At 40.3% G+C, this 14,773-nt stretch overlaps 1 protein-coding gene across 5 annotated transcripts in view; it reads left to right on the forward strand.

The window, feature by feature from the left end:
- The window catches only part of filip1l (filamin A interacting protein 1-like), a 77,260-nt gene that overhangs the window by 52,142 nt on the left and 10,345 nt on the right, over positions 1 to 14,773 (forward strand). The window contains exon 1 of one of the 5 annotated variants that reach the window (XM_032506293.1): positions 10,041 to 10,187. The exons of the other annotated variants lie outside the window; for them this stretch is intronic. The gene's annotated coding sequence lies outside the window, so the exon portion shown is untranslated. Of the gene's footprint in view, positions 1 to 10,040; positions 10,188 to 14,773 lie in introns of those variants that run through there. 5 annotated transcript variants of the gene reach the window in all.

Consider the following 14,773-nt stretch of genomic DNA (forward strand, 5'->3'; position numbering starts at 1 on the left):
GACTAGATTAGGAAACCCATTTCCTGTGTTTAAAGATGCTGGACAGTGTTTGTAGATAAATCAGAGGATGAATAAATGAGGCGGATAACTAAGTAGGAGTCGGATACACAGCGGCACTCATGGTGGAAATTCAATAGAAGTTTGTTCACTTGCAAAAATTATGAACATTTGTTGGAAAGAGTAGTTAAACGGAATACTAGTTCAGCTCAGAGAAATAAGCTGTAGTGTACTTCAATTACACTGAATTTAAATAAAATACTCTTTTTGCTCCTTTGGATGGTGGTCACACTGCAATTTTTCCAGCCTGAACCAGCATTTAGATATTTAAGCCCCCCCCCCCCCCACACACACACACACCCCCACCCCCTTTAATCACAGCCTCACCACTGAAGACTTTGAAGTCTTTAACTGAGTAAATCCAACCTTTGTTTTTGTGCAGGCTGAGAGGCTGATTAGGACCGAGGTAAGGCTGTGTTCGTTCATGATATGAATGGAAAAACACAGCTTTTATAGCTCCAAATAGTATAGTTAACAGGTAGTTGAATAGATCTAAAATGGCAGGGAACATTTCAGGCTTTTATGACTTGACAAGTTGAGAAAGCTTCTTGAAATCGGATTAGACAGCCGCTCTTGTTCGCCCCCGCAGAGTCTTTGAGATCAATGCTAATCCATCAGGAAAGCATCAAAGAGTCTCTGGGGGCAGATCCGCCCTGCTCACCTGACAGCTGGACACATCAGTGTGTGTATGTGTGTATATCACTTCCCTTCTTCCTGTGAATTTGCTGCCAGGTTACAAGATTGTCATTGTTAGAGTTGGGTGCGAAGCCTGATGGAATCACCAACATGTACTTGTGGAGGTTTAATAGCTTTAGAGTCTGGCTCTAAAGCTGAAATTACTTTAATAGATGCTGTAGGGTAGTGATTCTCAACCAGGGGTACTTGAACTCCAGGGGGTACTTAAGTAGTCTTCAGGGGGGGAACGATTAGAGCTCAGCTAATTTGGAAACATGAAAATTGTGATTCAATAAAATAAAAATATATCCACATATTAGTGTGAGGCTGATCTTTAACGTATTTATTGTAGCAGTAACTAGTAACCCTCTGGTGTTACATAAATATCCAGGTAATTTGAAAATGAACACATTAGGAACATAACGGGGATGGGGTTTGGAGGGTCCAATGTCATTGCTAAGTTTAAATCATATCAAATGTCTAGAGAATGAAGGAAAGTCTGAAAGAATATTAAGCAAATAGTAGTCTCTCTTACCGGGATACTGAGATCCTGTCTGAAATAAATGTCTTTTGTTCAATATTTTGCAATTAAGGAAATGGGAGAAAATTATGAGGAAATGTCAGGCGCTGAGACTGATGGAGTGAAAGAGTCTAGAATGACGTTTATGTAGTACTAAAGATAGATACGATAGATACGCATATTAACATATCCAATTGGTCCTTGTTATGTTTCCTTCCAAACTAATTGGCAAATGCAAATTAGATGTACAGTATATTCAATTTCAATTCAACTTTATTTATACAGCGCTAAATCACAACAACAGTTATCTCACTGCACTTTCCATAAAAGAGCAGGTCTAGACCGTACTCTGGGATGTTATTTACAGAAACCCAACAGTTCCCACCAACAGCGAGAGAAAAACTTCCTTTTAGGAGGCAGAAACCTCGAGCAGAACCGTGGCTCAGGGTGGGCGGTCACCTGCCTCGACCGGTAGGGGGGCAGTACATACAAATACAATCGGTCAATCTATGAGGCTTCATGTACAGCCAGCTGATGCTTAAGATCTTGCCGTACTGTACGTGGTGGTTGATCCACCACGTCTTTCCAAGCAGCGGTCGGAACATCCTCCTAAAGTGTTTGCGATTTACATCAAAGTCCAAAGTGCTGGAGGGTTAATGGTTATCAGCTGTACCAATTTAAGGCAGCAGACACACACACACACACACACACACACACACTCTTACTTTCTTACTACATGTGTGATCCTTTGTTAGGCAATAGCTGTTGTTAGTTTGTAAATTACAGCCTGTCTACCTGCAGCAAGATTGATTCCTGCATAATAATCTTAAATCCCTCCATGGTGGGATGACATGTTGTTTTTTGCTGTGCCTCCATCACAACAGAACAGTTTGTCTTAATTATTCAACTTATGTAAACAAGGGTGTACTGGCATTCTTAAGGTAGATTTCACAAATTTCTGTAGGTGTAATGGTATAAACAAACAAAGACCGGGAGTGTAAGTCCACAACGAGAAACACTCTGTGGGTCTCTTGAGGTTGCATGAGACTGCAAAATCCCAGTTATATAACAGTGACAGTGAGTAATGGAGACAGGTACAGACCTTCAGACTCAACAGAAAAGATTTCTTTCTGTCAAAAAATAGTAGTTGCTGCCCAAAAAAGTCTTCGGCCGAAGGTAAATATAGAAACTTTTTGTGAGGGACAAGAATCTGGAGTAGAACAATCTTTTTTTTTTTTTTTTTACTGGTAGAGGGTAGCAAGCTTGGCTTTATTGCTACAAACCTCCCCCGGGGTTACAGCTGGCAGAAAGAGGGGGTGAGAGGTTAAGGCCACCCCCCCCCCCCCTTCCCTACAGGGAACAGACACAAACATACATGCTTGCACACACACCTTGTTCACAGACTCATGCATGAAAACTAGACAAAATCCTGGAGACAATACAAGAAAAAAAAAGAGAGAATGCCGGTTAAAGAGGGAGAACACAAAGACAGATGAATCATATCAACCTCTGACAGGCAATAACAACTTTTTGGACTCTACAACATGTCATCGCAACAACGAAAAAGAAGGTCTTCAGCTAGCAACTGGCCGTGAAAACCGACTTTTGTCCCTAAAAGGCCAGCAAACGTCCGCACGAGGGTTTTCAGACTGGCAATCAAAATCACGTTCCACTTTAACAGTGAAGCCCACGCTGAGGCACAGGCTGAGATCAGAAACAAGAAAAAAAAACAGAGGTGGTGGACAAAGACGGAGCAAGTCTGTGAAGGAAAGAGACAGAAGGGTTAAGAAAGGATGAAAGAAAAACAAGCAGATATAGGAATGTGGAGACACAGTCCTGGGTGGATAAAAAGAGAGAGAGCGAGAGAAAGAATTCCAGCGAGAGATAGAGACAGGCCAAGCGAAGGGGAAAAGGGAAGGAGACATATGGATTTGATTACAAGCCGATGATGTCATGTATGTATGTCAGGTAATCAGCCCCTGGGCTGCATGCGTGTGTCAGACAGCGCTGAGTGTACGGGGCGAGACCAGGCCTCGCCGTGACGGCTGCACACCAAACTAACCTAAAATCACACTCCGTGGAGACGGTGAGTGTGTGGCTTTGTCTCAGACTTTGTCTGGTTCGGGTGCTTCTTATCTCACACATACTGCTACAGGGCAAAAAAAAAGAAAAAAAATAGAAAAAGTGTGTCACACAGGCATGCATTTGCATGCTCCTGTAGCTCTCACAGAGGTAGGATATATATTGCTTCCATCTGGTTTGGTCATTAATGGTTTATCAGATTCATGCTAGATATCAGGTACCAGCCAGCGCGCACACACACACAAACACGCACTTACAAACTCTCACACAGGTGTCTTTCTGCATGCAATAGTTTAATACACTCATATGTCAGTTTACTTTTCGTCACGTTTGGTCGGAGGCTGTTTCAGTAACAGAAGTCAGGATATCTTGTGTCATGTGTTCACTCACATAACCTTCAAAGTAGAAGCCAAGTCTCTGAGGTGTAAGCGGGCATCAGACCCAATATAGTCCCTTGCAGTTGTGTCGACATGTTGCTGCAGGTACAGGCCTATTTTATACGGCCTACTGTACAGGTTAAGACACATAACAGTTTGAGTAATGAGTCAAGTTTCCGTTGAAATGTAATGGTAATCCTAACCAAATTTCCAGAAAATTGACAAAAGAAAAGTTAAATGGATATTTCATGGATCCAGGATACTATGCATCCTGATAAAGTTCCCTTGGAATTAAAGTACCCCCCCCCACACATCATCACACACCCTTCACCATACCTAGAGATTGGCATGATGTTATTCCAGTTATCTTAATAGCTGGTTTGATTTGCATTGAGAGATTATTTTATGGAAAGGACCCCATACCCATCTCTATGTATGGTGAAGGGTATGTGATGATGTGGGGGGGGCTATTTTAATTCCAAAGGCCAAAGGAACTTTGTCAGGATGCATAGTATCCTGATCCATGTGCCTGCCGCTATGGGAATTTAACATAGGGGGGTGTATACTTATGCCCCCTGCATTTTAAGAACAGTTGTTTATTTACAGTACATTACTCATTCACAAAGAAAATTGGTGTCCTTAAAAGGTTGGGTTTTCCTACATTGTTTGAATTAAGACATTAAGATCAATTTCCAAAAGATGTTTTTTATCCCTCTTTTTTAATCAACTTTAGCATGGGTGTGTTGACTTTCTCAAGCCACTGTATAACTTTCAGTTTGTGATGATTCTAGCAGCCGCTTTGGACAAAAGCGGTAGTGTGTTTACCACACCTGCTGTCGTAAAGGTCTTTTCTTTACATTGCTGTATTGCCCAATATAAATTACAGAGTTAGCGTTACTGGGAAGTCATACAGTCGCGACGAATAATTTGCTCAGACAGAAAATCATTCATTTACAATAAGAGAATACATTACAGATGCATCGTAAGGGATGTTTTAAGATACACAGGGACAAGAAAATAGGCCAACACAAACATGAACCAAAAGGAATAAAACGCCCACGCTAAATGAAAGGGGGACGTGATTTGATGTTAGCTACTGGCGTACAACCACATCGCGCATTGTAAAGATATTTTATGAATAAAATAGACGTATTACATGCCTGATGGGCCAATTCTGGGACGTTTTTGGATCGCCTCTGTTGAAATCTGTTGAAAGCCTAAATGAAGTTGACTCGGTTTCGCCCATCAAACTTCTAAAGTTAAATTAAAATACAATTAGGCCCACAAAAAGAAATCTCCCGCTACCCTATACCTAGCTAGATACAACGACACAGACTTTTCCGATGTTACACCAAAATCTGTGACCCATCAGAATGTGTAGCCTAGTCTACCTGTGGTAAATCATTTTGTGACTTTGCGGGGAAAAATCGGACCCATGCCAAGGCATTAATAAAAACTACATATAATAAAAACTATGTAGAAACAGTGTTCTTTTTACTGTTAGGCTCATTTGCTGTTACATGTCATGTATAATCATCAGATAAAAAATGACACATTAAAAGTTACATACAGTCACTTTAGGAGTATGTCATCATTTGGCAATTTGTCTTTATTGGACAGTGACAGTGTAGATACAGAGAGAGGTTCTTGAGTCAGAATCAAACTGGAAACTTTGCAGTTATACAGTATGGTAGGCATCCTAACCACTCAACCACAAAGATGCCCTGAGGCTGCATTTTTTGACACAGTAATAATGTTGGTCACAACTCAGCCTTAGAGAGCAGGTCACAGACCAGTTTCTCCAATCACAAATTGTGTGCTGCTTCATTTGGCTGATGCATCCTTTCTTTTATTCATGTAAGTCAAGTTTTGGAATTTGTACACTCATGGAATTTCCAGGAAATTTCAGCTCAGAAGAACATGGCGGCGTGGGGGAAATGCCGAAAAAAACCGTGCCTATGGATTTAACGACCGCCTTGCCAAACCGCACACGCTGCTCATGCAAACCGAATGCCAAACCTCTACATTCTTTCGCGTATTGTCAGCACGATCGTCACACAAAGGTTACACAATACATCTTTATCTCCCTACTATTTGTCATTTGGCAGAGGCTTGTCACAGCAAACATGTTTGTGTGGCCTGCTGTTCTGTTTGATCCCCGACATCTGTTTGGAGTATACAGCACCCGGGCCCCGAATATGTTCAGATACAGAAATAGAATCTAATTTTGGATGACCAAATTGTTTGTTCCAAGAACAAACTGTTTTCTGCAAGGAAAAGGGAGAGAACACGAAAGTGAAATACATCATAGTTTAGAGCTGGAGCTCAGCCAGCAGTGGTTGGGCTATGTGACACTGAAATATTGGGTTTTAAATTGCCTGAAATCAATCCTGCTTGACCCAAGAGTGCACTACAGTTCCCCAACTCCCATGGCCTTGTGGCAAAGGATCACAATGCTACTTTAAAGACTTGAGAGTGCTTCAGGGGAAAGTCGTTCTCAGCATTTGAGTTGTCGTACTTTCACTGGCACCGGTTTCTTTGAGAAGCGAGAAAGAGGCGATACTTCTGTCTCAGCAGGGAGCTCCACCATGTCGTTCTGGTTGGGCTCCCAACTCCTCCAGCCTCTGATCCCCTGGCCTTTAGCTGTCAACAACACATGCAACAATTACCATAAGGTGCTTAAAGAAAGGTCTACCCCATCCCAGTGTTCATTGTATTAACACTCATGTTGTCCTGGGGTCAAATTGACCCGTTTTCCTATATCAATGTTCTTTTTAATTCCCCAAAATAACATGACTGATTCCACACAACACTCTATGGAAAGTGCAAATCTCTACTTTCATTAATGTTGGGGTTTCTCATTCAATTTTATAACATTTGAAAAAATACTGAAGTGGTTTTGAAATAGTATTGAGTAAAAGTTGACATATTCCAGTCTGTGATTATCCATCAACATCCATTCCTTTAATTTTAGTCTAAATAATTCCTAATTTCTGCTTTTCTAACTCAAACATTAGGTATAATTTCCTATAAATGAGGTTTATTGACCATGAATTCCAAAAGTAACTGTAAAAGTGAAGTTAATAAGTTAGTGTTATTTAGTGTTAAACATCAAAAAACAGGGACAAAATCATAAGAAAATAGGTAAAAACATCGATAAAAAGCGTCAAGTGTTGAAAAAAGGGACAAAAACACCTGAAAAAGTTAAAAACATTGATAAAAAGCGTCAACAAAACTGCTTTTCAATTTTGACGGGACGACAACACGAGGGTTAAATGACAAGTTTAAGTCTTGCAGTATTCTCCAAACAAAATCAAATTGGGTGTGTTTGCACAGGCAACATGGCGAGTTCCTGAACGAAAAATGCTATCTTTGGCTTCTCTTGGCACTGTGTGCACAAGCTGGCCATCCAAGCTTCAAAATGGTTGTGATTAATTGCTAGTTTTTATATAAGTCGTCTGGCCACATGTTTTCAGTTTACCTCTTTTTAGGAATTTGCGAGTCGTGTCTGGCTCCTGCTGCGACTCACGAAAGCTGCTCCATCTGCCACTAAACAACTTCAAGTCCCAGTGTGTACGCTGGCATTGTCTTGTTCCTCAACATTTGGAGAACACCTAATTAAGTTTTGCTTGGAGGACACTGTTGGCCAGAGAAGGAGGCTTTCTGTTTTACATTTCTGCACTTGAATCTGTCCAGAAGTTTGTAAGGATGGTTAGTAGAGCCTGGTTTCCCATCATTATTGTATGTCTGATGTTGGATAACATCCTTTGAAGCTGGAAGTTAATGATAGCGCAGAGGGGACAACAAGGGACTTGTAATTGTGTTGCGTAGTTTTTGGCAAATGTTCAAAATGTTGAGTCATTAAGCCAAGTGCAACTTTAAATGAATCCAGCAAATCCATCGCGTCCATCAGCTTAGTTGATCTCGTAACTTTTAGAAACAGTGACCTCAGCCACTGTGAAGCCATGATGAAATGTCATTTAATTGACCTGAGACAGGAAGAGTCTTGCCCTTGTTATATGGCTGGGATTGGTTAGAATTGCAACATACTGCCTGGACGCACACAGTGACAGAACACCGTTTTTATTGACTGATATGTTTATGTGACTAATTTGCTGTCTTATTGCATGTCAGGCGACATGATCCTGCTGCTCTTGCGCTGTGTTTTTCAGAAAATAATGACTTGAGTTGACCATATGTTTCCACACCATGCAGTGCCACAGGTCCCATTGTTTCAATAAACAGGGCACAATTTTCTCATAACAATAAAAACACTTGACAGCTAAGCAATAACCTCACTGTAAAATGTGCTCCCATCACAATAGGTTAACACTTTTAAAAGGTGGATTTAGTCACCAGTTATAGCCTGAGAATTTGATAATGAAAATAAAGAAGTTGAGTTCTGGTTGAAGCTATGAAAATCCATTATTGTGTTTGTGGAGCCACTTTTACACCCACAGGTGTTAACTGCCCAACCCTCGCCTCAGATATACTCACAGTTTTGGCTGCAAGATGATCTCTATACCAGTAGTGGGAAGTAAAGTGAATGCACCCAAGTGCTGTACTTAAGTGCAATGTGTTGAAAGTTGTACACTTTGGTATTTACATGGATATGGAGATATGAATTAAATTCAATTCATTCTTTCTCCTAGGTCTAGATTCAAATTTACCGTACAGACACAAGCGTGGTATCGATCTTCTTATCTCGTTGTTGGCAAGAATCCATATCTCAAATGATTTTCTGGATAGAAAATACTAAAAAAGGTCAAAAAAGGGACCTCTTTGCATGAGTTCTTTTTATTTTTAGACACTTGAATATAACAATAATTTATATTATAATAATACTTTTATGCACACTGTACTTTTATGATGTATACTAACATATTGCACTTACTGTCACTGTGAAGAATGGTATGAATTGAGCCTGTGTAAGGGACCATGTTGAGAGAAAAGATGAAAATGTCAATGCCAATTTTATTTGTTAGCACCTTTCATTTTTCATTACACGTATTCACAAAGTGCTTTACAATGACAAACAGCGTGCACATTAAAACACAACATGAATAGAAGTAGTAACAGACCACACACACACACACACACACACACACTAACACACACACACACACAACACACCACACACACACACACACACACACACACACACACACACACACACACATTAAACAATACCTGAGGGAATTGAAATGTTTGAGTTAGCTTTTCATTGTGGACACAGTGTTGCGATGGACCTCAGGTCATCAGGCAGCTTGTTCCAGAGAGCAGGACCACAGTAAAGGCCCCCTCACCGGACCTGGACCTGATGCTGGGTAGACGACCTGAGAGGCCTGATGGGGTAGTGATCAGTGAAAAAAACAGATGTATTGTGGAGCTAAACCATTAAGTGCTTTCGAACTATTAGCCAGATTTTTAAAGTGATTCTGTATTGCACCCGGAGCAAATTAAGTGATTTGAGTACCAGAGTAATGTGTCCAAATTGTGTCCACAATGTGTCCATGTTTTATATGTACGTGTAAGGACTCTGGCTGCTGAGTTGGAGGGGTCCTACTGATTGTTTGGCTAATCCAGCAAATAAAGCGTTACAGTAGTCTAACCTGCTTGAGATGAATGCATGCACCAGTTTCTCAGAGTCAGTTTGTGAAATGAACGCTCTAAGTTTTGATATATTTTTTAAGTGATAAAATGTTGTTTTGGTGACATTGGTGATGTGGTTTTCAAAATTTAGATCAGTATCAAAAATAATACCACAGTTCCCAATTTTGAGAGATTTCAGGAACAGCGAGTCCAGGTGTGAATACATCTTTTGTTTATGGTTTTTAGGACCAACCACGTAAATATGCACGAGGACGCACCGCAGGGTGATGCCACTGTCAGAGGCGGGCTGTGAAGAACCGCATCACACGTCAAACATACGTGTTACACGTCTTGTCTTGCTCTTCGTCATTGGTCTCAGTGACAAACCCCTATCCGAGATTTGTCTAATAAACTTTGCGAGCCGATGACTTGTGTTGACAAGAGCCAGAAGGAAATACTGGAACTCCAACTCCTCGTCTCTCTTCACCTACTGCCCTGCCTCCGGAGCAGTGACAGACAAGGCAGATATTTCACACGTCACATACGTCAAGAAATACCTTTCCCTCTTCTCTGCCATATCCTTTAGTTAAACAGGGACTTTTGGAGACTCGCTTAAACACTCACACACACCACACAGTTACACATGAGAGCAAGCACACCCCCTTCTTGCGAGCCTCTGCAATGCAAAGCTCCATATAAGGACATGCTGATGATGTAATGGTCCATAGGCAGGGAGCACATCCCTTATTGTTTGGACTGACTGCAGGAATGCCCACATTACAGCTACTAAGAGAGTCAGACACACGCAGAGAGGAAGAGTTGAGGGTCGGGTGTTGTACGGCAAGATAATTAGCTTAGTGAAACCGGGAGAGCCTTCGGCACAGGTAGGCACACTTAACATTACTTCCAAAACTCTCAATTTGAAGAAAAAACACTTTGAAACGCTTAAAAGTGAATCTCTGGATTGGCTTGGAGACGTAAAGATGTTAAAGTTATTATACTTTAGTGCTGGTGTTCTAGTGTACTTTGTAATACTCTGTTTCACAGTGTAGAGTTACTTATTTTATGCATAGGTACTATGAATTATCTTAAACGTTTGAGGATCACATATTTTAAACAACTGGTCAAAGAAGTTGAAAACTCAGTAGAATCATTTTGTTTTCCGAGAAAAAAGATCTAAAGATGTAAATAATTTTTGAAATGGTTTAATCTGTACGTCAACTATGGTGGGAACCTCTTTTAATGTCTAAAAGCAAGGGACTGTATCACGTCAGGGTAATATCCCATTTCATTCAGAAACTGAAGAATGTTCTAACATGCAAAGGAGATAACGATTTGTCTGCCATTGTCAACCTTGACCAAAGATGAGAACCATTTAGTCAGTAATGAATCTCAGTTGTGTCAGAATGTGAGGTTGAGCATGTCACATTTATCTCTCCACAAATTTACTGGGCAGGAATTTGTCAAGGTAACACAATCGTAGAAATACTGACAACTTAGTTTTGCACGCACAAGATACCAAAGATAAATAGTACGAGGACCATGTGGCATCCCATGATTATAGTCCAACAAAAAGACAGTATGGCAAACACTACATTACACATATACTGTGATTATACTACATTTAAATATATACTGTCAGACCATTATTTAATTTTTTTGGACAGAACCAAAGTAGTGAGCATGAAGTATTTTTGAAGTACTTTTGATGGCTTTTTATTGTCAGATTAATATATTTCTTGTCTTCTCTGATGGACGGTGGTTGTTAAAAATCTTTGTCAAAATGAGAAACTAATGACATTTACAGCAGATTAAACAGCAGCTGTGTTCTGAGTTAAAAAATATATGTGGTGTTAAAATAGTGAATGGGGCATTTTACATAGCAACAGTTCCATAATACACATTCAGCATTTTAGCAATACCGTATGATCAATAATGAATAATCATTTATTCATACACAATTCCCCTGTTTTAGGACACCAACATCACATCTAGGTCTAGTTTGGTAACACAGCACTCCATTAACCTTATTGCCACTACAAGGAAGTTAATAAATAGAGTTACATATTTTACACATGTTGATTGCACTCTGGGGGCATATCACTTAGCCTGTGTGGACTTTACATACAGTCCACGCACTGCATCCATCAGCGTCCTCCCCCTTCAAACTCGATCACACATGAGGGCATTTGGCCCACCATTCACAAGTTAAAGTGGAGGTGGCCATGTGTGTATGTGCCGGATAAATTGGTCCGTACATACATGACCTAATCACTTGTGGTTAGGAAATGACATATGGAATGTGTAACACAGCTTTAAGCAGCGGGTGAGCCACAGTTTCCAGAGAGGAAAGCCCTCTGTAAAGCTGTAACGGTGTGACTGCTCCTTTTCTTTCTTTTTTTGATGGTATTTATGTTAGCTTACAATTCAGGGATAGGCAAAAAATATATTTGCAACCAAGCCAGAAACAACCCTCTAGAGTTTGGCACCCTAACCCACCAAATGACTCTGCGCAACCCATTTTTCCATGACACATTAATGACCGGCGGGGGTGGTCATGCATCCATTTTTAGAGGAAACCATTCTAAATTTGGTGCCTGTTGCAAAGGTTGTACAGGCTGCAGAGTGGGTGGTAAGTTGCGTTGTAACGTTGATAGCATTGAAACTGATACGGCAAAAGATTTGCGCAGCACTTTATAATTTATTCCTCCGAAATAATGTCCTTTAAGCTGTGTGGATCTGTGTTCTCGAACGATATAAAACATGATGGGGAGGGAAATGTGGACAAATGCTGTGTAGATCAGCTGTTATGTTTTTGTGTTCCCTTAACGCATATGGAAAATGCTTATACTAAAACTGGTCAGTTGAGCTACTACTACTAACTAAAGTATGCTTGGTTGGTCGCCGGCATTAGGTAAGGGTCAGCTGCAGGATAATGTTTTCACCAAAGGTCACTCCATCTATTGTCCCATCAGCTATGCAGACTTGCAAGTCTGCACTAAATTATATCTAACAAAAAAAAGTGTCTAGTGGCGTCTGTGTTGGCCAAATACTCATTTATGTGTGTGTCCATGATGAGAAAAAGTTCAGGAACAACTTAGCTGGACCAACATTTCCTTATGTACCACAAAGTACATCGAGAATAGCGTAATAGTCCCATAAAGGGCTAGAAGTGATTTCACTGGTGTGAGGCGAGGGTGTGTTTTGGGCATATGAGCCATGTAGTTTCCTCTCAAAGGATTTGTCTATATTGGCACAAAAATGCCCTAGCATGCAGTACATGTGATTAATATCCAGATTTTAAAACAGAGTGATAGGCATAGTTTTCAGTCCTACGAGGGAACAAAGTACATTCCTCTTTCTATTTTGGCTGACGACATCACAAAGAAAACAGCGGGGACTGAGATAAGAGATTGAATAAACAGTGATGAAAGGCGACAAGCTAGTTCCCAAGGGAGATTTCTGCTTGTTTCACTTAGCAACTAAGTGTTTCTACACACACGCTCCATTCAGAGAAATAGAGAAGTCATTTTTCAACACGTTTTAAGATAAAGTTCCTTGCATGACACTTCTTATCCAGAGTCCTTGAAAGTTAAGATGATTAAAATATTTGAACAACACTTCTGGCAGCCGGTGTATCACAAGGGCAAACTTAAATTCAACAAAGCTAGAGAGAGAAATAATCTGAGCACCTGGAATACTCAGACCTTAAAATGAAAAGAAGTCTACAAAAACTTTATAGGGGATTTGGGTTTGCTTTACAGGTTCTGTTAAAAACCACAGTTCCTAATATAGCAGCACTGTAACACAAAATGTCAGATATGTTACTTTAGTTAAATGCAACAGTGTAGAAATACTAAAAGTAAAAGTCATGCATATAAGTATCAAAGTATACTATAGTACAAAAACGTTTTGTTTATTCAAAATGTATTTTGAAATAATACCATGACCCTGACCTGATTGAATGACACATCCTTGTGTGTCAACGGGATGCAGATCACACAAAATTGACAATTACAGCACAATTCATAATTAAGAATAAAAGTGTATTTGCTTCTTGAAACGTGGTCACAATAAAACCCAACATCTCTTAATCTACCCAAGCCACACTAATAACGAATCTTATGAATTTACTCATATTTCATTGTTTGTCTGGAGCTAATTCCAACACATGGATGCAGTTACTTGTGCCCCCCCCACCACCCTTAAGCAGCTACTGTAGAAAGAAATGACACACACTCCACTGTTGCTGAGAAGTGACCCACCCTTCCACACTTACATCATGGCCCACAATCCGAGTGTACAGTACATGTGGAATTAGTGTGTGCGTTTGTGTGTGTGTGGGGGGGGATTTCTGTATAAACTCTGTGGGACTGTAATTGCCCTTGAAAGCAGGGGGAATTCCTTTAAATGTATAAGAAATAAATGGGGGGTTGGTGGTTGATAGTAGAGGAACCCCTTAATTAAAGGATTGTTCCATGCCAGTGGGCCATCTGTGTGGAAATGCCTGGCAGCTGCACACACAGCAGTCATAACATACCTTCCCATGGGGCTGTAGGCACTCTGGCTTGGTGATGTATGCATGTGCCACATGTACTGACCCCAACGCAACCGCCTCCAGTGGCACACGTGCAATGCACCTTAAAATCATTTCAGATAGAAGTGAAATAGAAGTAGCCTAGTTGTGGAACTATAAATATCAAATTCTCTCCTTTGTAATTAGTTTTTATGTTACTGCCTTTTGATGTTTGTACTCTGGAGCGGTGAATTTTCACAATAATTGATTTTAAATGAACTGTAGACTAGCCACGAATGCTCCTCGTTTCAGGATAACATCCACGTTGAGGGTAAGATGTCGATGAGAAGTGGTGAGCAGGTGAAAACACACATAAAGTCGGAGATGAGGTTGGAAAGACGGGATTTTTTTATTTATCCCAATTGAGGCCAACAAGGCAATAATACAAAAATTAAAATAAAATAAAAAAACAAACAAGTAAATTGATGAGAGTCTAAAATGGTCAAATTATACAAAAATACAGCAGTTTACGTATTGCCCTTTGAACTAGCCATAACTGCTCTGATTGCATACATTGCATCCTCCTGCCTCCCGCTCTCTGAAGCAGATGAAACTGCTAGTGTATATATAGGCCTGAAGCATGCCACTGGAATTGGAACATACCAACACAGTACAAAACAGGGGTGGCTTAAGTGACTAGACAATAAAGGCTTAAAAAAGCCACAATTCATTTAACTATTAAGCTAGACATTTACAGAATATTATTTTTAGGATTCACGCTAACATTTGACAAAGCCACAAAATATATTGAAGGCCAATAAATTAATTACTCAAACTCCGGGTCACTTCCTGTTGCCCCGGAAGTCATAGCGTCATTTAAACCTGACAATCATGGCAAACTTTCCTTTACACACACAAAGAGGAGACGCCGGTAAGCTACAAAGATCATATGTT

Source organism: Etheostoma spectabile, chromosome 24, assembly GCF_008692095.1.
Source record: "Etheostoma spectabile isolate EspeVRDwgs_2016 chromosome 24, UIUC_Espe_1.0, whole genome shotgun sequence".
Lineage (NCBI taxonomy): Eukaryota > Metazoa > Chordata > Actinopteri > Perciformes > Percidae > Etheostoma > Etheostoma spectabile.